The sequence below is a fragment of the Strix aluco genome, chromosome 22, assembly GCF_031877795.1.
Source record: "Strix aluco isolate bStrAlu1 chromosome 22, bStrAlu1.hap1, whole genome shotgun sequence".
Lineage (NCBI taxonomy): Eukaryota > Metazoa > Chordata > Aves > Strigiformes > Strigidae > Strix > Strix aluco.
In genome coordinates, this window is record NC_133952.1 from 5618225 (window position 1) to 5640275 (window position 22051).

Genomic DNA, 22051 nt, shown 5'->3' on the forward strand with positions numbered 1-22051 from the left:
TCAGGTAGGATCTGCACTACTCCACTGCTAAATGGCCCTGGGTCTATCAAACAAGTCTACCAAAACATTCCTGGCCTTCAGGGCAACTGACTTCAGCTCCTGTTGTAGCTAGCCCTGACAAGGGAGGATGGCAACCAGGTTCCTGAGTAGGCTGTTCTCTAGGTCAGCACACTTCAGGGACATGGTAATCAAGCAGGAATTGCTCCCATGTTCCAAATCTTGTCAACCTTGCAATGCTTCATGCTTTTCTTAAAGCCTGAAATCTTGCAAGTTACATAAGAATTTTGTTTCATACAACAATGTGTATATGGTGCTATCCCTCCCTCTGATCCCTCTGCTCTCCCACTAGCGGGGCACAGCAACCTGAAATGTGATCTGTGTGCATCCTAAACACATAGAAACCTCGGTATTATTAAGTCTTATAATTGGGGGGAGGAGGGGAGTAGCTTTTGACTTCTGAAAGGACAAGGCTAGCAATATTGTTTGCTCATTTTACTTTCAAACTCACCTTAGTTTGTCCTCTCCTCTTTTCTCTTGTATGTTCTATTAATGTACAGCTAAGACAAACTCAGCAAGAATCACACGAAAGACACTGGGACAGATCGTAAACTGCCCTGGCAAAAATCAGGGTAGTTCTGTTGGCTGAAAATGCAGCTCTGCTGCTTCACATCAGCAGATGGCTTACCTGTGGCTCTTAATGGTTAATATATAACTGCAGTAATAAGAAAAAAAAAGCCCCAGCATTAATACATAATTTGTCAGAGGCAATATGCTAAAACAGTCTTTCCATATTCAGCTCAAGTAGTGAGATAAGCCTCACCTCCAGTACTGCCCCATGCGCTGAGCACCAGCTCTGGAATGAGCCCCCATTAGAAGACATCAGAGAACGGATCACATTCACTTTACAGTATTTGTTCATTTTTCACATTTTTTGTTTTTATCAACAGATTTCTAAGAACTACATTTTGAACATACATTTCTCTTCAACACTCATGTGCATACTTAGCACTGATTGTTCCAAGTGCTTTCTAGCCGGTTTTCCTTGAGGAACTCCAGCAGGTCAGCGTCCTGATCGGCTCCCGCTGAACAGCTGCCTGACGGACAGACAGACGGCCCCACATCCAGTGCCTACCAGAGCTGAATGCATTCCTAAATGTTCAGTGGAACCCTGAGAACTGGCAGAGCACTATTGACCTTTTCTTTTAGCTAGCTGTTTCATCGGGGTGCCACAGAATTGCTGCCTGCATCCCAGCTGAGAGAACTGCTGTTCGATCTAGTAAGGACAGGAAGAAATATTGTCAGATGGTTAAAGGAATCAGGAGATCTGGCTTCTCCTCCCAACTCTGCTTCTGAGTCATTATTAGCATAAAATCAGGTTTGTTACATCAGTGAAGCTTGAGTAAATAAACCACGACTCATCACTGTGTTTTATTTTGCAATACCTCAGTGGGCTCCTCTCTACAAATAAACACTACTAATGCTCATTGAAACTGCAGGTATATGGGGAAGGAGAGCGATAAAAACACCTCAACTGGTCTAAAACATTTATGAAGAGCAGTAGGGTGAAATCACAGCTTTTTTGAGGATATTGACTTTCACAGGACACGCATTTTAAGAAAAGGCAGCCCTTACTTGGGGAGACTAAAAGACAAGTAAGTCATGCCTGCAGGTCTGACAGAGCTGATGGGTAAGAAAGATTGGGAAACATCCTGATCCTCTTCTGAGGAGTCAAGGCTGAAATCCTGACTCCACTGAGGTTTACGGCAAAACTCGTGCTTGCTTTAATAGTGCCAGGATTTAACCTCCATAAAGTTCAAGTGTGAAGACAGAAGCCTTAGGAAAGAGAAGGCCACCTTCATCGGCAATGGCACTAGGAGACTGAGAATACCATCAAGTCAGAAGAACAACTGGCAAGGCAAGGAAAGCAAAGTCTGAACCCATGAAGGCCTGGGCCCAGTCCAGTCTCCTCCAGTACTGAACATCCTTTTTCCATCTGAGTTTTTGGGGCAGGCTGGTCTCCTGCGTGACAGTCACCCAGGCAACTGTTGGCCCTCACATAAGCACTGGGCTTCTTTAGGACTAAGCCGCTCCACATACCCATACACGTGAGCTCTGTGCCTGCACCTCACTGCACCACAGACTCTGTACTCAGGGCTTCTTCAACACCTGGGAGGGATCCTGCTCAGCTGACTTCCTCATTGCCAGAAAACCTCTTCAGTTTTTGCACCTCAGACAACTATTCCCCCTCACGTGGACAGCTGTAGGTGCCAAATCACTAGCTGCTGGGCATAGCAGGGCTTCTGAAAGGGCTTTGGGCTGTGCCTACCTTTAGTTTGAAACTAAATCATTCTGTGTCTCTCAAGAGCCTCCTCAAACTCACATCAGGGCCCTTCCCTGAACCTCTGAGCATTTTCAACCTGCTTAGGTCCCACTGCTGGACTCGGCCCACTACGAGAAGGCTATATTAGCATCTGCCGCTATCCAAGTGAGCAGGAGATGCCAAGGACCTTAGTGGGTCAGGCTTCAGTCCCATTCCCCCACCAGACATGGTAAGGACAGCTATAAGGCCTGACGAGCACATGATCCTCTCTCCCCTGCTTTGACTTCCCCCCATTCAGCTTTCCACGGCCGCCAACCAAACATCTGATCGAAGGCCCGGGGGAGGGAGTCAGAACTGTCCAGTCTGGTTATGAGTGAAGGTCATTGATCTAGCGCAGACCAGGGATGCGGAAAACAGGGGAGGCAGGAAAAAACCCTCAGAGAGAGAGAAGAGAGGGAGAGAGGCAGGCAGAGACAGTGCACGAGTGAGCGCAGGGGAAGGCAGCGGAAGTGGCTGCAACACGGTTTCACACTCTGAGACCCAAGGGCTGTTGTCAACCCGTCCTTCATGCTCACATCTTGTCACACTAGAGGTCAGGTCTCCCAAGCGTTCCTGGAGAGCTGAGCTAGCCCATATGGCAGGCAATATGTTAACAATATGGATCAGCTGCTCGTCAGGGCCTGAGCAGATGGATGTGACAACCCTGCTCTTATCCCAGACAGGCTTTTAACATCTTCCCTCTCCTCAACTCAGCCCTACCGGAAGAGCTCTGCCCAAGAACTGTTGCCTCCAGCCTAGGTGGACCAAGGGGCCACAGGTCAGAACAGGCAGTATGGAAATGCCTGCCTTGCTTTAGCTGGATGGAAGCAGGCAGAGTAGAGCCCCATTCAGACCAGTGCAGGCAGGAACCGGGCCAAACTTTTATTCAGTGAGAGCGTGCTGTAAACGGAAAGACCTCGCTAGAATCCAGATACGTGCTATTAACTCCCAACCAGGGTGATACAGTAGATACTGTATTCAGATATATGTATATGGCATGTTACCACCAGATGCCACACGTTACAGTCTAGACTGAGTTTTGTAACTGCCTGGGAAAATTTTCTCTCACAGAACAAGTAATACATAAATAGATGTATATTTTAATGGGCAAGTTAAACTCCTCCTGGCAAAGGCAGGCAAGTTGATTTCATACACAGGCGGGTAAATTTCCACAATGATTTTGCAAGGCTGTTTCATATTCCCCAGCCCAGCTCAGGATCTGAGCCGTCAGGGCTGGCTGGGCTGGGCCAGCTGCAGTTCTGCAGAAGGCAGGGTTCCCACCTCGCTCCCTCAGCAGTTGTGCCTATGGGGTGATCCCAAGGATCCTAGCAAAAATAACGCAGTCAGCCCAAGTTAACCCCTGAATTTAGGTTTACTTTAGGATTGAAGCAAGGGGGAAATATTTTGCAAAGTCAAACACAGACAGAGCAGGTATTTCTAATCCTTTTCCCACATTTTTTTTAGCTTTTTTCCCTCATGTAAAAGGCATCCCTTCATCAACTGAACAAGAGAACTCCCTCCAACCCTTATAGCTCTAGGACTAAACAGCCAGCTTGTGCTTATAAACAGAGTGAAAAAGCAATCACAGCCTAGGGATGGGCTCTGGAGAATGTGCAAACAGCCTCTGTAGCCCAAAGTAAAACTGAGCTTGTTTTGAAAGTAGAAGCCATACAACTTGCTCCAGGGCTGAAGACTGGAACATGGGGATTTCTAGTCCAGAGCATGAGCGATCACAAAGCCACAGGCCTGAAAGGCTAAACGCATCTCCTGCACTGAAGTGATGCCTGTAGAACTAGGGGAACCTCACAAAACAGCTGGAGTCAAGGGAAATATTTCTATTGTCTCTAATGAGCTTTTGTCCCTCAGAAAACAGCCCCTGAAGGACATTGTACAGGCAATGCACCCAGTAGGCACTAGGAGGAGAAGGCAAACATCGAAAAGGATTATGGATCTGCAAGAACCTGAACCTTAAGGTTCACTTTGGTACTTAATCAGTCTCCTTCTCTTGCCTTCTTGTCTCAGAGGTCCTGCTCATCCCAGGTCCATGTCAGATGGACATGCAGAGCTTTCAAAACCAGGGGCCACACCAGCAGAAACCTGTGAGAAGGGTCACAGGAAAAGCTCCCTCTGATGGAAAAATGGACCCAGAACCTACGCAGCAGCTGTCTCAGCAGAGCTTTTCCCCCTGGATGTTGGGTCTCTCTGGAGAGGCACATAAGGATGTTTGGCAGAAAATTCACCTGCTGCAGTCAAACATGAGAATTCGTATTTTATTTGGTAAAACCTGAAGGCTCTTCATGTTCCACTACTCTATTCCCTTGGGCAGAGCTCCAATTTGGGAAGCTCGCTCGCCTCTGGAGGCCTGGGAAGGCGTGTGCCACTGCTCTAGAAGGGGACACAGGCACCAGAGCAGCTCATACAGGGATAAAGGCCAGAGTTCCCTACATAGGTAGTTCAAAACCAAGCTTTCCAAATAAAGCATGCCAGACCCTGGAGGAGTTTCAGCACTAGGAAGGTGTGGGAAGGCACAGTTCACCCATATCCCATCCTGTAGCATACTGTATTTACTGGCAGGGTTACTGAAAGCACTCAGGTCTGTAGGCTCTTAGCACGTGGCAAGCACTAAGCCCCACTGAGCCTTAGAGGATCACGGCTGTTGCTCTTTAAGGTAGGGCACTCAGAACATGAGTAAATTCCCCTGTGCCACACACAGCCAAGGATGGACAGGGATAGCTGAAGCCCAAGAGCAACATCTCAGCCCTGTGACTTTTCTCATCTTCCCTCTTGCTAAGCCAATACAGTCCCTCCACCCTGACCCTTCTAGTTCAGCTCTCAGGTGTACCTGTGACTCACAACAGCTTTGGATACACTGCTTTGCCCAGGTATCATTTCTGGTACAGCAGCAAAAGACAGAGGAACATGGTGATACACAATCCCCACAGGCACTTCAGGTTGCTGATCTTCATTCAGGCATCATTACCATTTAATGGTGCCAACACAGTATGAAGACACCTCCTGAGAAAATCTCTGCCCCCTACAGAGCAGCCACAACATCACACAAAGCCCAGACACAGCAAGGATCCTCAGCCCCTTCTATCTGCAGCAATATGGCGGTGCCATCAGGTACCTCCCAAATCCCCAAACCACCGAGAAGAAATGCATTATCCCACTGTTGTTATCCTACAGCTGCATTCTTCTAGGCCATGTTGTGCCATACCTTTCTTTGTAGAGAAGCTGTGACAGAAGCCAAGCGGTGAAGAAAGTAAAATGGCTTTTAGAAACACAGAGTTCCACCCCCTCACAACCTTTCTGAGTTTCCCACCATGACCACAGACATCCTCAAACTCCTCTTCTTTTGTGAAGCAAGTCAATCAGAAACTGTCCCACACAATACTTACCCAGGGGACTCCCATGCTAGCCTGTTCTGGCATACTGTTTTAGCTAATTGTTAATACTGCACACCAGCTCATTAGGAAGAAGGAGGCAAAGAGAGGGAGCTCTTCAAACCAGCGCTTTGCTGTGTCAGCTCGGTGCCTACATCTGTGCAGAAACAGGCAGTGATGTCAGGGGTAAGCCAGCCCAAAAGAAACCAACTCCCTACCATGCACTTACCACCCAAACCAATGACTTTCAGCAGCTCTTCTAAACTTTATATGCTAGAGATATCCCAGGAACTGGAATGGAGGCTCTGGAGAGCCAAAATCACTCTCTCCAGTCCTACTTCAGAGCAGACAGTTTGATCACAGAACAAAAGCCAGTACCTTGTATTGAGAAGTCACAGGCTTCAAGGTCCATTCCAGTGTACAAAGCCAGGAGAGAAGTCAGGTTCTTTGTTTTGGAGGTGGTCTCAGATGAAGACAGTGTGAATTTGATGGCCTCCCTTCACTTGGTGAAGTCTCTTTGCCCTGAGAAGAGTTTCAAAAGGAAGTGAATATTCCCTACTGAGCAGTACAAGAGCTCAGGTGAATCACAAGCACAAGCAATGACGCCTGCCTCAAATGCCACAGCCACCCACAGACCTCAGCCCTTGGTCACACACAACAGTCCAGCAAGGCAAAGCATTTCAGTCCCTGCCAAACACACTGCATCCCAACCTCGTTCTCTGCCACATGTGGTACTAGCAACTCAAAGTCAAGGTACAAACCGCCCTGGTGACCATCCGGTCGGCCACGCACTCCAACTTTCCCCAGGAAAAAATCCAGGTCAATCAGTTGCAGAAGAAGCCTACAGTACTAAGCCACTTACTGCAAAGAGCTTCCCCCCATAGCCGGCTGAGCGCTTCTGCACACATGAGATCATGGTGCCGTCCCTCCTTTGTGGGGGAATCGTTCACTTGTGTTCATCTTACAAGTACTGGTAGAACAGAGCTCTATCGTCAGTCTTGTACACCCCCACATCAAGTGTAATTTCTCAGCCCCGAAGACGTTACAAATATAACCAGATGAGACAAAGGAAGAATTATTATTTCTAGTTTAGTGAGGCACACAGTAATTAAGTGACTTGTCAAAGGTCACTTGGTACCTCTGAGGCAGAACTGAATCTCTCAAATTTTGGTCCAAGAGGTGGACAACAAAAGTCCCCCACTTCCCTTCCTGTGCTCCTTGGATGTACACTGCTACCTTTGCAACAGGTTTCACCCTTCTCCCCACTCTCCCTAGACAGTTAATGCAATTCCCTTCCATTTCCTGCATTGGAGGAAATGAATAAATACACAGATTAAAAGAACAAGAACTTTTACCTTACTTAGAAAATTAAAAAATGTCCCAGCTCCAACATTTGACAGAAGCTCAAAAGCTTCAGACTATTCTGTGAGGTGGGATTTGTAGACTGGAGGGTTTTGTTGGTGGTGGTTTTTTTTAATTTCCATCAGACAAAAATAAAAGAAGCAAAACAAAAGAGGGTTGTTGAGATCAATTTGTGATAGGTGCCGGGCCAAAGAAAATGGAGCCAAAGAAGTCAGAACCCTGCAACCAGCAACCTTTGTGTCAATTTAAGCAAATATTGTGGCGTTTCCATGGCAATCCCTGTTTTGAATATCCACTACACTCACTTTTTAAAGGGCTTTTCCTGTTTGCGTTTCAACTTCAAAACCTGTAAATATTTTCAGCCTTAACACAACCTGACCTCCCCCAGCCTCTGAAATGAGATACTATCAAAGCTCTGACATGAAGTCTTCTGTCTGCAGTACCCCAAAGCTGTGAAAATTCACAGCAAAAGCAGGTTGGCAAACCACCACGGCTGGGGATAGCAGAAGCACGGCTGGACCTTTGTCCCACTCTCAGCACAGTGCCAGCCTCTTTGCAGCAGTAGGTACAGGCACCCGCTTCTTTCTTTTTCAAAACTCATGAGTGAAACAAGTCCTCGCAAACACACAGCACTGACAGCATCAGCCCAAGGCGAGGAGCACGCAGCAGGTGTTTTGCAAGCCTCACTCCATCCCGCTCTGCCAGCCCAGGCCACCTCTGACCTGCTGCACCAGCCACGATTTCTGCTCGGAGCCTCTTCCTGTGACCTGCTCGGGGCCGGCTGCTCACACAGCCCCAGCACTGCCCCCCGGCCTGACCTGCGCCTCCCTCCCTTCCCCTCTAACCTGAGCTGAACCGAAGCTGTCAATCACAATGATTTATGTTATGCTGCGTCATCTGCAAGTGGGAACGAAGAAGAGTCAACTTTGTCCTCACTTGCAACCTGGGCTAGGGTGGAAATTCTCAAGCTTCCTCAGCAGCAGCTTGCGGGTACCTGCTGTATCTCTGCCCCGCTCCACCAAGACAGAGCTCGCGGGAAAGTCTGGGTACAACAAGTCCCGGTCAGGTGCTGATATGGGAGTCAGATCTGAGCACCGGGAGCCTGGTGTTAACCCTCTCCCCAAAGCATAAAGCTGCCCCTGCACCTAATGCTGCTTTTTTGCATGCATGGAGGTGCACGAAAACACCTTCTGCTGGGCTTCAGAGATACGCTGAGGACTTTCATCCCCAAGCCCCCAACTTCGAAAGCTTTGGCCTGTGCTGCCAGAGTGCAGCCCCTCCCGGCAGCCATGGGAGTGCACTGGTTAATTCTGAGTTTCCTGGCTGTGATGGATTTGTGCCAGGCCTCAAATGTTAGCTTAGTGTAATTTTTGGGAAGTCAATTTCCTTTGTTTTTTTTTTTTTCCTTGTTTTTTTTCTTTTGTTTAAGCTTTTTTCCTCTTTTCTTTTAAATGGAAAAGTAGAAGCATTTGAATGAGCGTCAGGACAGGGCCATCCATCCATGGGCTGTAGTTTCCCAAGAGTATTTTATAGGCACCATGGTACGTGCACAGAACAACCATGGAAACAAACACCAAGTGACTTCAAAAGCCGTTACGCTGAATGCCCACAGAGGCAGCCTTGAGGGAGCGGTCCTGTCTCTCGCAGGAACAATGTCACTCCTTGGTCCTGACCACCTCTCCCGCAATGCTGGGTGCTTCTGATACCACCAGCAGATGATGCACGATACCTGCTGTCCTGGCCAGCTTCCAGCTCAGGTAATTACATCCTACAGGAGTTTCAGCTGGATATTTTATCCCTTCTTCACTTCCGGCCCTGAGCTACTGCACTGGGAGTTGCTAAAACCCTGTCCAGATCCACCCCGGATGTGAGTGCATGCCGGGGGCTGGAGGGAATTCTGTTCATCCCTGCAGGTCCCAAGAGCCTGGTGCTACAGCAAACAACCTCTTCTAACAACACGTGATGATGTACCTTCTTATATACATCCCATAATACCCCCACCCAAGAATGAGATGCAGAGCTGCAAAAACAAAATTGGCCAGCCACACCAGGAACCAACGATTTCTGGAGGCATGTGCTTAACGCTGCCCAATGGAGCAGCCATGTGGGACATGGACACTGGCTACTCGCCTTCCCTGAAGTGGAAACTCTCCTCCCATCATCTCACAGGCTTGGGAGAAATTAAAACTTGTGGTGGCAGTGGTGTAAGGCCAAAGCCACAGCTGCCGGTCCGCCTCAGCCAACGGCATCACATGCCACAAGGGATACTAGTGGTGTGGAATGTAGGGGAAAAGACTGGCCAGGCTCAGAGCACTCATGAGAACAAGCGTAGCAGGGTACACGACAGGCCAAATCAAAAGGTGAGGGTCTTCACTGTGTCTTCAACCCCTCTCGCCACGCTGCCACGAAAAAGCCATGAGCAGGAAACACCAGCAGGGCAACGCTGGATGCTCTCACCAAACCCTGCCAACATGCATTTCAAAGTGCAGGCAAAGATGGGGGTCCCCCATCCTCCCAAAGGAGCTGTGCTTTGGCGTTTGCCATAGCCACAAGAATTCAGAGCCCTTCGAAGCTCTCCAAGACATAAGGAAATGACCTGCTGATCTATTCTCCGCTCAGGACAGCTCAGGAGTCCCCATGCTTGGAAGTGGGCTCTATCAAACCTCTGTTTCGTGCCCTCTTTGTCATCTTCTTTCAGAAGATTCCGGACCAGATCCTCACCTGGTGTAAAATCAGTGCAGTTTCGGTGGCTTCAGTGAAGTCATGCCAATTTAAACGAGTTGAGGATCCGGCCCTCCAAGTTACTGGAGTTGCCAGTTCTTCCTTTGGATAATCCTGAGGGTGATTTCACAGCAAGCAGCAGCACAGGCCCAGCCAGACTGGCAGGATCAGCTGCACTTTTCTACCCCCCACGAGTGGGGCGGTCTGTGGCAGAGGCCCTACTGTGAGACCCTGCTGGAGCAACACTGGGCGTATCATCATCTGCTTCTTTTACCAGGTTTCCTTCTCTCTGTTGTTTAACGATAGATACAGCACAGAGTAAATTACTCTAGGCTTTGGATCCAGGTTTTCTAATTGCTCTTAGCAGGGGAGCTCTTGCCTTTCAGGGCACTTTCAGCACACCGAGTCCAGGCTTCCCATGATTCGGAGACGGTGCAGGAGCAGAGTTGGTCACTTGTCCAGAAGCAAAACCCAACCAGGTTAGATCTTCATGTGAAAACAGCACATCTCGGTGAACAAACCAGATCAGGTCTTCCCCTCCCGCTGCTCCTACCAGCCACTACTCCAAGGAAGGTAAAGAGCCCATCACTGCCCAGCAGCTGCTGAGTGAGCACTACAAATCCCGTCCTTGTCCCCAGTTCCGCTATCGTCCTGCCATCTCTCCGCACCACATCTCACTGTGAGGGAAGCAGGCAACACAGGCGCGGGGAACGTGGCACAGCTTCAGCAGGCACTGGGTGCGCAAGAACTTTCTGTGCTCTGCCCTCACAAGTCCTTCGCTATCCCCCCAGAGCAATTTTCTAGGCAACAGCGCGGTTGCATTCCCTTCCCTATCTCCTAATAAATATCATGCTAAGCAAGATGAGTATCTTCTTCCCAGACCAAGCAGCATGACCCACTTTCTGAATCAGGGCAGATGCAATTGGGCCCTGGAGTCCTGGACCCCTCCCAAAGCAGAGAGATTTTGTAACAATTACAGCAAGAAGCAGAAGGAATAGAAAAGTAATAAGTGATCAAAGAGTGCAGTGGTGGAGCTGAAGCTGTGGGGTAATTACTACTCCTTGCCATCCTACGCACTGGCATTTTCCTAGGACACTGAAGCAAGAGCCGCGTGCACATTCACACATCTCTCCTCCACTGCCCTACATTCCTCAAAAGTAACAGGTCCAATTTCAAATTCTGGCTAATGGTTCAGATGAGACAACTGCTGCCCTCCCTGCACACCCACCCTGATTTTTCCCCTTCTCCTTTCTCCACAGCAGAGCAGGAACAGAGGATTGAAATTCTAGCAGTGCAAATCCCCTGCTCCAGCAGATACACCCGTATGTACATCCTACCCTGCCCCAATGATGGCCTTAAGGCCTTTCACAAGGCAGCTGTGCCCCTGGCGCCTCAGCACCGACATCTCGCTCGTGTGCCAACGTCCAGCTGTCCGTGAGTCCCACTTACAGAAGCGTTACCACCTCTGCCCCCTGTCCCCCTAAGCCTCTCCCAACGTAGAGCTTCAAGACCTGCTGTTCACAGCGGGAAGGCTCAAGCTGTGGTACTTTATAGGCGCAATAAAACAAAAAAGCCCCTGCAAAAGACTTGTGCTTTGGGCCAAACTGCCTGGCTTGCTAGCCACACAGTAGAGAGCGGAGGTGGCTGGATTCTGATCCCAGCAGTGCTACTCTCAGTTTCCAAGGAACAGCTCTGTACTTTCCCAGATGTAGCTGGGATCAGGCTATGACCCAATGGGCATGGAAAAGAATTAAAAGGATGTGAGGTGAATGTCAGTAGCACTTTCATTGCTTGAACACACAAATAAAACTTCCCTCCCAGAGGAGCGCAAGCCTCTATGGGCAAAAGCATACAGAAAATCCCATACCAGAGGACAATGTGCCATGATGTGCCTGTGCCCAAACTGGCTCCTGTACTGTGCTCGGCTCTGGGGCACACAAACCCACGAGTCTGTGGCTGGCAGGTGCCAGGAGGCCCATCAAAGGGTCACTCAGCCACCCTCCCTGAAAAGCACCGCGGACAAGCTGCCTGTGAGTCTTACAGCAGCACCCCAAAAGCTCCAAACAAGATGAGACCCCCGTGCCAGGGATGCACAGACAGCCAAAGACAGCACTTGCCTCAGAGCAAGTCTGACAGACAGACAAGTGACGGGCAGGGAAAGAAGCGGAGCTGCCGTCGCTCACCCAGGAGCTCAGAGCTGGCACTCGCTTTCAAACTCAAGACTTCTCCCCTGCTCACTGCCTGCCCACGGGAACAAACCACCACCGGGATAATAGCACAGAAATACACACTAATGGGTGCTTTGACCAGCACAAACAGTTGCCTTCATTGTCTGACACGGTGAGATGAGGCAAAAGTAACTTTTAAAGGATTTCCATGGCAATTTTTCTTCCTAGTTAAATAAAAGAATTTAAAAAAAAATAGAGAAAGAAAACCCTTTCACCCAAACTTCAGAGATAAAAAAGGGGGAAAAAATCTTCATCTTAATTCAAAATCCTATTTGATGTGTCGTGGCATGAAAATGTTTTTCACTGCATTTTTTCAGTGTGATCTCATGCACCCTGCAAACGGGGTACGCCCAAAACACCAGGTATTTTATGGGACACAAACAGAGCGCAAACATACACAATTAAAAAAAAATGGGATTGGTAAATATTTAAATTAATCAGAGCTGGCATCTGTGCAGCCTCCCCTCCCAGAGAGAGGGATGTTTGCAGCTTTGAAAAAATAAAAGTGAATAACATGACCTTTTCCTTCATGTTTGTTAGCTCGCTGCAGTTTGGTGGGTTGGAGCAGCCCAGGCACCTCCCAAAACGAAGTCCAGCAAGTGCAGCCGGGGCTTCTCTCCTCCCCGCCCGGCACCAGGGGCTTGGGGCTCCAGAGCTGGTGGGGACCAAGCTGGCTGGGGGAGTTGCTCCAACCTGTTTGCTGTCTCACTCCATAATATATGGGTTTTGTTGTGTTTTTTTTTTTCTTTTCAGTTTAATTGTTGGAGGAGTTTATGAAGCTGTTTGCCAAAAAACAATCGACTCCAGGGAGCCAGCTTACACAAAAAGGGTGTGTCGCTCGAGCGAGGCCGTGGAGCCATGGAAACCACCACCTTTTGCATTTGCCCAGGTGAAGCCAAAGCTTTGTGGATGGCTTGTGAAATCAGCAGAGATCTGTAAGAAGTGAAACACGTACATGCAAGTGTGCGTTAAGCACTCAGAAAGGTGGCCCCGACCACCGGCACTTGAATCTCCCATAAGCAAGGGTGAATGCTCCCACGTTAGTAACACTGGTTTTATTTGAAAGGTCCCAGAAACACACCAGTGAATGCCCGAGGTGTTTTGCACATAGACAAACAGTGCGCACACCCAGAGCGCTTGTACTCCTCTGGGTCGGCAGTGTGGGCAATGGCACAGGCACAGACAGTTCTGCCCCCGCAGCACACACACAGGCTGGCAAAACTCCCTGCCAAATGGCCGCCTGACCAGGCAAATGGGAATCTGCGCACATGTGTGAATAAAAGGCACCACCACAACACATGCAAATGTCTCAAAAGCAGAGATCATGCCTTGGGTGTTCGTTCTGACCTGCAGAAGGAAAGCTGGCGGCGGCAGGCGGGGGGATTGGTGAGGGCAGAAGGGGTGCCTCCCCGGGTCAGTCTGCAGCAGCGGGGCGCGAGGACCATGCTATGCAGGACCCCAGGTCGGGATGCAGGCAAGTATTTGGAGGGGGATGTTTGTCTTGTGAGCTGGTGTGTGAAGGCGGGTGGCTAGAGAGGGACCCTGGCTGCATTCCTCTCAATCTTAGAAAAGAAAACAGAGAATTCCTCAGAAGCACTGGCTGCTGGCCTGAGTGACAGAAAACAACCCAGGAACAAAGCACAGAGAAGGGATTTTAAAGCCACCCAGATCCTGTGAGTGTCTGGTCCAGGTCTCTCCTGCTACCACCAGGAAAGGAAAGAGTGCTCTGAACTGCGGCTCTTTTGAAAGAGGTAACATCAATTATTCCCGATTTCAGCTGCTGAAAGCGTGCTGACGACACTTCAGGTTACAGGATTTCACCCACTCTGTGGGAATACAGTCAGAGAAGTGCGCAGAGGATAAAACCTTACCAGGCCGCCTCCTGCAGCACCTTGTGGCATACGGTACAGCCTGGAAAAGCTGACCAGGCACAGAGAGTCCACAGGAACAAAGTTCCAGGATGATCCTCAAAATCAGAGCCAGCAAGAAGCCAGATCTCTCCTCCCCTGGTTTGACTTCAGTCTGCCACATTAACAGTGGGATGATTCGATCCTGGCACTTCTCTTACCTGGAGTCAAAGGTGCCTGACCACAAACCACATCAAGAATCAGCTCCTGCACTCAATGAACCCTGGAGAGAGGAGTGCAGACCCCTCAACGTAGGAGAGATGAGGTCAGCGATGTTTCTCTTGGTGAAGGAAAGGAGGGAAGCCTTTGAAAGCCCATCTCTACTTTTATGATTCACTATTGGTTTCCACACATACGTTTACACCAGATCTGAATTTGTCTCCAAATGCAATGACCTGGCCTTTGCCCATTCACAGCCCCTCGTTTTCCCCTTTTCTTAGAGAATCCCAAGGTAGGTGCCAGCCAGACACCCGTCGAGTACTGTTTAACTGGAGAGTCCCCAGGGCCACCTCCCAGCGAAGGCAGAGCATGTGACATTGGGTGAACAGCACCCAGGTGCTCCAGCCACTGCCTCCACATCTGGGCTGTCCCCAGGCATAGCCCATGGCCACTGCAGAGCCTGCTGCTCCCCAAGGGCAGCTGACAGAGACAAGGGGAGCTCCCTGGACAGGCACGCCCCCAAGGGGGACTACAGGAAGGGCCCAGCAGGCCCACGGAGCAGGCAAGTGCCGGTAAGGCTTGGTGCGTCAGCCTTTCTGGCATCGACCTCCCAAACTCATTCAAATATTTCCCTTTTTTTTTAATTTAATGTTCCCTATAATTCATCTGTCCCAAAAGATAATCAATAGAGGCCGTAATGAAAATTTGAGCCATATTTTATGATCCGCTGCAGGAGAAAGGGCCACATCAGCAGGACTAGCCTTGGCTTCCAGCATCATTTCTGTGTGCGTTCGCCTGCTCGCTGGCCAGATTCCCCCCTCCACCCATTTGAGGCTGCTGACAGGGGCAGCCCCTCCAGGAGAAACTCCCGCCCTTCCCTCCGACTTCAAACAGTAGCTGCTCAAGCCACAGTTGAAGATGTACATGTGGGGAAAAGGAAAGTTCCTACAGAGTGCGAAGGGCCCTGACCCAGCAGCCTCAGGGATCCTCCCGAGCATCCCTCAACTTCTCAGCTCTGAAACAAATCCTATGGCCCTCAACCAGACCCTGGGGGGAATACAATGATTACGTTGCAGGATCTGAAGTTATTTCTACCTTTCACAGTAATTCCCTAATCCTTGGCACTGCCTTTCAGTCAAGCTGAGCTTCACACTCCTCTTCTCCCAAACAGCACCCAAGGGCAGTCACTCATGGGGGAAGAAGAGGGCTTTAGAACCTGCCGTGCTGCACTGCAGTCTTTCAGGGCTCCTACCGTTGACAGCAAAGACCAAAAAAGCATTTTTGAGCTCCCAGGTTCACGAGCAGTAACACGAGCAGTTACATACAAGAGATCAGGATGGGCTCAGCATTCTCCATTTCCAAACACTGAACATTAGCAGCCACAGGAGCAAACTCATTAGCTCCACTCAGACTCCAGCAAAACGCTCATCTCTTCTCCCTCCTGTGCACCAGGGACTGTCAGCTGGGTCTCGGTATTAGTCCTACAGGTACATTCAAGCTTTTGAACAGTTTGAAAAGAGGGATCTGCAATCCCAGTTTTGTTCAGCACCACTGGAAAAACAAGGGGAAAAAGTTCCAGGAGCCTAAAGCACATTTTCACTTCTAGCTTAAATACCTACATCCAGTCACTAGGACTGTGCTCCCCCACATCTAGTCCAAGGGGAACCTCAGGCAATCCCACCTCCCTCTATTCCTTTAGGCACAAATATTACAACTGCTCCCCAATTAATCCATTTTACTATATTATATATTCATTTAGGAGCTGTGCTGACCTTACTTCCCCAGTGGGTAATGGCAAGGAGGAGCAACCACATCTCAGTGCCAGCCTCCACACGCTGCTGTGTGTTTTTCATTCCACATTACAAATCCCACAGCACTTTCAAGCACCTTCATCTATTCTCCCAGCACACAACTAGCAGGTTTGTTGTTTTTGCACATGCACACGGACGCAGCCAGGGCTGAAACGAAGGCAAAAGCCTCAGTCCTGTTCCCGGAACCCTTCTCCACCTCGGATTCCCAGCAGCGGGTCCCCTGTCCTCCCTCTAAAGGCTGGAGCGTATTTCATTGCCTGAAGCTGCCGCGTCCGCAGGGAGCCGGAGGTAACAAAACCGTCTTTGATTTGGCCAAGGGAAAAATATCAGAAGTGAAAGGCCAGAGTGAGGAATTTATAACAGCAGCTAAGGCAGCAAAAATACAAGCGCCTGACCAGAAGCTGCCCTCCTGCTCAGCATGTCATGTTGTTCAGCTTCCCATGTGTCTTGGAGGGGCAGGATGTTGCAGAGAGCACAGCCAGAAACCACCAATTTCCTACACACACGAGCATACTGACACCCTCACGAGACCCCTGCTAAACAGCACTCAGCCCTGAGGCATAACCTGGAAAGCCAAGAAGCCTCTGCTCACCCAGAGGTGCAGGTGGTGATCTCATATTATCTTCCTGCTTGAGACTGTTGCCTTTCCTTTAGAAAACTGATGTAGCAGCATTGTGCAGGTATATTGGTGATACTCTACCTCCCAAGGAAGAAAATGCTCTGTCCTGGACTGGCAGCCTGAATCCCTGTAACCAGTGGTCAGCAAGACCAATAACCAAATATTTTCACCTTTCTTTTCTCTTGGAAACTTAGAAATCAACCATCTTTGTTTAAAAAATACAACACAATATTCAAATTAATTGTTGCTTCCAATACATAAATAAGGTGACAGATTTGCAAGATCTGTGACAGAAGGACTGTGAATCCAGAGGACACGGTGAGCAGTTTTGTGCTTTAAACTTATACTGGGAAGGGGACTGAAATCCCAAGCAGAACTGGGAAAGCACTGTGGTCTCTGAAGCCCCATGTCAGCATCACATCCAGCCATCCTACTTTTTTAATCCAGCTGCCAACAAAGTAGGTCTTGTACTGATACAGATACCTGCCTAAGAGAAACTTAAGGAAAAGCACGCAGGGATGTAACATGGCTGTTGCAGTCACTGCTAACTTGCCCCAGATTTGAACTGGTGACCCTTACTAATATCATCCAGTCCCTTGATATCCTCAGGGAGCAATCAGCACATTTTATTAACCCAGCCAATTTTAGAAGTGCATACGCAGTATTCTAGTTACTTGTTACAATTATGCATTATAGGTCCATTTCATACATATGCTTATGCTGAAGTGATGTGCAGTACTTTAAGACTGTTATTATGCCATCAGACCAACTGCACGAGGATCACGGGGCTGAGCAAGCCCTGGCTTTCTCAGAGCAGAGTATACTCAGTGTCCACAGACATCACTTGCAGCAGAAATATTCTAAACCTAATATAAAGCTTCAGAGATCCCCACAACCAAATCCATTTTTTAAAATGACATGTTTCCACCTATTGGTCCCCAGAGTGAACTAATTGCTTTTGCTAGTTTTAAAAGCCAGAGTTATTTCACTGAAAAAAATGAGCAAGTGCATGGGAACTCAGAGACATCCTCAGATTTCTGACGCAAAATCACCATGTACGCAGATGTATTTGCTGCCCAGTCAGTCAAACTTGCAGCTTTACTGCATGACATGCCACAGGGGAATTCTTCACTTCACAGGGAAGGTGGGAAAACAAGGAGTTAAAGTAACCTGACCAAACTCAAACAGCAATTTAGTCAGAGCTAGGAGAAGATAAGATTTCTGTCTGTGCTCTAACCACTAGGTTATCCCCTTCTTTGCTAAATAAACTTCTCAGTCTAAGAGGAGACTGCTATTTCCACTTAAAGACTGGTGTTTGTTTTGTGTTTTTTAATTGCTTTTTTTTTTTTTAAATTTTACTTATTTTTTTCAAGATGACACCCTACAACAGGGAAACTACTCAGCAGGGGATCAGTCCAGGACCATGCCTAGGTTACTATCTGGTTCAGAGAAGGACTCACTAGAAAGATGCCCAGCAAGAACAGAGACATTTTTCTGCATCCTGAAATAGCAAGGCAGTCTGAGTGTACCACCCCGGCAAACACACACCCACAAGTTCAGATGCCCTGTGGACAAAATTGCTCAGAGTCCAGTTCTAGACCTACCTGCTCTGGTGTAAGGGCTGGATAGTCATTTACAGTCCAGAACAAACTATTTACAGACAATACACAAAATATGTACAAAATATGTATAGTAACAAAATCTGAAAAATCCCAGATAAAAATAAAATTAGAGGAACAAACTTTTCAGGGATGATAACTAGAGGAAAAAAAGCGTTATGTCTTTTCAGAGACCTGTACTTACCTGTAGCAGGAAGCAACCATACATTCTGGGTGCAGAAGCACATCCTGGGACATGCTCATCACAGAGTTCTTGTGAAAACCAGTCCTCACTGTTGAGCAGAAAACCCATGGGAAGCGAGAAATCCCTACTTCTTTCTAGGGAAAAGCAGTTCAGTCCCATCATTTGCTGGGAAAGTTGTAGGTAAGATTGCTTTTCCCAACTCCAAGTGAATTGCTTTTTACTTTGATGAAGCTCAGCTCTCTTTCAAAGGAACCACAGCTGAAGGTGACCATTGCTAATTTTTTTATCATCATTTTATGAATGTGTTAACCTTAATTCACAAATGCTCTACAGAGTGAATTTCCTTACATTTCACTTTTCATACTTGATTAACAGCATTTCAAAGACATGGATTTTTAAATATGTGTATAAGAAGTTACCTGATACAAACTAGTACTGGTTTAATGCAGAGCTACCTCTCTTATTTTTGGATTTTGTAGAAATTTGTTACTAATTAATTTGGTGTGAGCCAAAATAATTGTTTCCATGGAGGCTATCAGTTTAGCTACCACGCATCTCAAGTTAAACAGGTATAAATGTTTTATACATAAAAGGCTTTAGATTATATAATACAAACACATCTTCTACCTTCTCCCTTTTTTCAGCACTTCTGCTCCAGATCCTTTGGGAATTGATGTGTTGGACAGTGGGAGAAAAGCCGGTTTCACTTGTGCACTTGGAGGTGTCTCTGCTGTCATGTTTACAACGGACATAAAGTTTGGAAAACTTGCTTAAAGGAAACACTTTCTCCCCCAGTTCATTGTTTAATGGATGTTTTCCTTTCAAGATTTTTGTTTATAAAGATTCTCTTCTGTTTTCCAAAACCTAGGTTTTACGGGGGAAACATTCTGCCCTCAAATCATCATCTCCGGGCAAAGAAAAACTGCTTAAGATGTTACCCGTTTATTGCACACACCTCTACATGGAGGTTCTTAATCTTCACCCACCCAAGATTAAGGCAACGCAAATTATGAAATCGATACCAATACAGACAGCAACATCTATTACAGTTTCAATGTTTTTGTTGTATTTTTTCTAAACTATTAAAGCAGTATGATTTTAATGTGATTGTTGTTGTTTATGCAATACAAATCCTCTGTTGTTTGATGCTGTGAGTACTTATGCAAATACCCTATTTTCCTTACAGAAACCCTTCCTTTGACACCTCATGTGAGTAAAGAAAATATTTGAGTGTTTGCAAGATGAGGATCCATTTATATTTAAGGCTCCATTACTGATCAGGAGGCAAAGAGTGTCCTTAAGGTGGATATAAATTATAGTTACACTAATTTTAAGGCCTTTAGTCTCTGTCCTAGTGATGTAGCAGAAGAGCTTTCGAATAAAGGAGATTCTTCTCTCACAGCAGTTTCAGTTCTTTTCTTTCATTAATCAAAACCTATCCTCTATATATATATATATGTTTTCTCTCTATATGCATGTCTGAATACCTCTTTGAGGTTTAACACTCCTGCACCCAAGATTCAAACATAACAAATCAAAAATAATTTTGCAAGCAACTACAACAGGCATTTCCAGAAGTTACATCACATAACAAGTCATGCAATTAAACTTTAATGAAAAAATAAAAACAAAAACACCAAGCAGCCCCTAGTGCTTGCTTTGTCTTTCAAACAATCTATCATAAAAAAGCAGGACGTTAAAATGGAAGAACCTCTGACTAAAGCTGTGCCGTAAACAATTTTTTCCTAATGAATTCCACCTCTTTACTCCACTGAATCAGCAGAGCCGGATGGAATTTCTCTCCTCTCTTCCTTCTCTCTGTATAAAAGGATGTACTGCTGATAAAACTAGTAACCCATGAAGATCACTTCCCCGAGGTGAGATGCCTCCTGCCAGCATTTCTGCTCTCAGGGGGTTATAGTCTAACACCCTTCCTCCTCCCAGAGATGCAGGGCCTCATTCTCTGAGCTGGCCCTTTGAAACCAGCAGGACCTTCGGTATTGTAACGTGAGAGCTGGTGCAGGCAGGAATAACAGAATATGTCTTATGGCAACTAGAAATGTTCATGCACATGCATATTTCTCTTAGAAAAACTACAGACCCAGATATTCCAAATTTCTAAGCACCCACAGCTTTGGAAGGTTTCAGCTAGAGTTGTAAGTCTTAAACGCCTCTCCAAAATGGGTGCCCGAACCTCGACACTCTGCTCCTCTTTTATAACCTCACCCTCTACTTACATTTTTCCACACCTGCAAATGATATCCCTTTAAAATCAAACCTTTTATTTTGCGTCTGCTGAGATCATATCATTTGATGAAAGGTAACTGTGGTTTACACAAGGACAAGAGAACAGAAAGAGGTTGTCATTTCCAAAATATTGCTAGGAAAGACAAAAAGGAAGCAGAACAGGGGTCACAGTTGGACCATGAAAGCCACTAAGACCCTGGCCTAGAAGAGACACACACACACACACACACACACACATGAACACTTGAGCAGTTCCACTGGCTCCAGTTCATTCACAGCTACAGAAACAGGACTTAGCACAACAAGAAGTAATAAATTCAAGCTCATACAAAGTAGGACAACTCCAGCCTTCCTCCATCTCTTACAATTTTTTTCCTAATGTTTGGATTTTTGTATTTTCTACAGTATGTAACAAAACCAAATCTGAAATCAAGATTAATTTTAGAATGTTTGATATAGTTTGTCACCATTTATTTTTCCCACTGTAGCTCTTTAGGACAGTGACATAATCAGCTTGTTTAAGGTTTCATTTTCTTGAACTAGTCCCCTAAACCATTATATCTGGACTCTAGATACTGCAGAGGGAGCCTGAAATAAATTTAAAATTAAAGTCAGTAAAACGCACAAGGAAAAAAAACAAATTGGGAAAGTGTCTTGGTCATATTCTTATCTTTGAGAATTTTTTCCCTGTCTGTGTAAAAAAGTTTGGTCTAATCGGTAACGTTATTCTTGCCCTTCCCCGCTAAAAGGGATTTCAGTTTTTAACTAAAGCTGAGTTTCCTTAATGTATTTAAATGATGTCCAGTGAAACCTACATTTGGACAGAATTTTTTTTTAACAGTTCATTGTATTGTATTACAAAATCAAAGGTCTGTCTATAAGAAAAGAATATTATCTCACAGTTACAAGGCACCTTTCCTCTGTAGTGCTTCATGATAAGGTAAGGTCCGTGCCATGGAAATGCAGCCAGCCACCTCTGAACAGGCGGGAGAAGACAGCCCGGTCTGGTCAGCGGGAGGTGGGAACACAGCTTTGGTCAAAGGCAAAGGGACAGATTCACTGCTGAGTGAAGCTCCCTCCTGTGCAGGGAGCCGGCTTATCCTTAGAGACACCAGTTCAGGAACACTCATAAATTATAAAATAATAAAAAAAGAGAAGCCCTAAAATCTCATGTGACTATCTGCAGACAACTGCCAGTGCCATGTAACGACTTTACAGTTTGGGGCAGAATCTAGGGGCTTGTCCTATAGGAAAGAAAGATGAGTAACCCTCTTTAGTCATTAGAATAAACAGCAATTTATGTGAGAAGGCAGTCAGATCTTTCATTCTCAAAAGTGTCCCAAGGAAGAGCCGCAAGAAGACTACAGGGTAGCTCCTGGTTTTTAAAACAAATGAGAAAGACAGCCCAAGCGAGAATCACAATAATAGTTACCAGAGGATGAAGAATTCCAG

The 22051-nt window shown here is 46.9% G+C and overlaps 1 protein-coding gene across 5 annotated transcripts in view; it reads right to left on the minus strand.

Moving 5' to 3' along the window:
* Positions 1-22051, minus strand: part of CASZ1 (castor zinc finger 1) — a 207066-nt gene that overhangs the window by 164536 nt on the left and 20479 nt on the right. For 4 of the 5 annotated variants that reach the window (XM_074848245.1, XM_074848241.1, XM_074848242.1 and 1 more), the window contains exon 2: positions 6121-6264. The gene's annotated coding sequence lies outside the window, so the exon portion shown is untranslated. Of the gene's footprint in view, positions 1-6120; positions 6265-9825; positions 9922-22051 lie in introns of those variants that run through there. The other variant, XM_074848244.1, reaches the window with a different exon arrangement.